Source organism: Seriola lalandi, unplaced genomic scaffold (assembly GCF_002814215.2).
Source record: "Seriola lalandi dorsalis isolate HSWRI2012SDOR001 ecotype SW California unplaced genomic scaffold, Sedor1 jcf7180002054987, whole genome shotgun sequence".
NCBI classification, from domain to species: domain Eukaryota; kingdom Metazoa; phylum Chordata; class Actinopteri; order Carangiformes; family Carangidae; genus Seriola; species Seriola lalandi.
The window spans coordinates 230,269-231,095 of record NW_019525536.1 but is presented as its reverse complement, the minus strand read 5'-3'; the positions used below and the strand labels follow the sequence as shown (position 1 = coordinate 231,095).

Sequence of the window (827 nt, the reverse complement as noted above, 5' to 3'; positions counted from 1 at the left end):
AACAGTTAAAAAACACAACTAACCTGTAACTGTGAAATGTAAAACTAAGAATAATGAAAATAATATAATTCTGTTAATATTTGAAGAACTAAACTACTTATCTACTCTGATTGATCATGTTAATGATCATGTCTGGACTCACTGAGCCTTCCTGCAGTTCCTCACAGCTGGGATCAGTCTCCGTCGTCCCTCCTCTGATGTGTTGAACTTCTCCAGGTCCAACTCCTCCAGAACCTCCTCTGACATCTGCAGCATGTAGGCCAGAGCTGAGCAGTGGATCAGAGAGAGTTTCTTCTCTGATCTGTTCTCTGACTCCAGGAACTCTTGGATCTCCTGATGAACTGAGTGATCCTTCATCTCCATCAGACAGTGGAAGATGTTGATGCTTCTGTCAGGAGAGATATCATAAGTGTTCATCTTCTTCAGGTTGGTGATGGCTCTCTGGATGGTTTCTGGACTGTTCTCTGTCTGACCCAGCAGACCTCCTAAGAGTCTCTGGTTGGACTCCAGAGAGAGGCCATGAAGGAAGCGAACAAACAGGTCCAGGTGACCGTTTCTACTTTGGAGGGATTTCTCCATGGCTGCCCCCAGGAAGACATCCAGGAGGTGAAAATCAACATGTCATTTTCCCAGGAAGCCCTTCAGGACCTCTGTCTTCCTGTTGGTGTAACAGTGGAACATGTAGACTGCAGCCAGAAACTCCTGAACGCTCAGATGAACAAAGCAGTAGACTGTTTTCTGGAAGATCACACTCTCTCTTCTGAAGATCTCAGTACAAAGTCCTGAGTACACCGAGGCCTCTGTGACATCAAGACCACACTGCTCCA

The 827-nt window shown here is 45.8% G+C and overlaps 2 pseudogenes across 1 annotated transcript in view; both read right to left on the bottom strand.

Moving 5' to 3' along the window:
• The window catches only part of LOC147817217 (NACHT, LRR and PYD domains-containing protein 12-like), a 103,706-nt pseudogene that overhangs the window by 6,305 nt on the left and 96,574 nt on the right, over positions 1-827 (bottom strand). The gene's annotated exons all lie outside the window — the stretch shown is intronic.
• Positions 139-827, bottom strand: part of LOC147817222 (uncharacterized) — a 3,339-nt pseudogene continuing 2,650 nt past the window's right edge.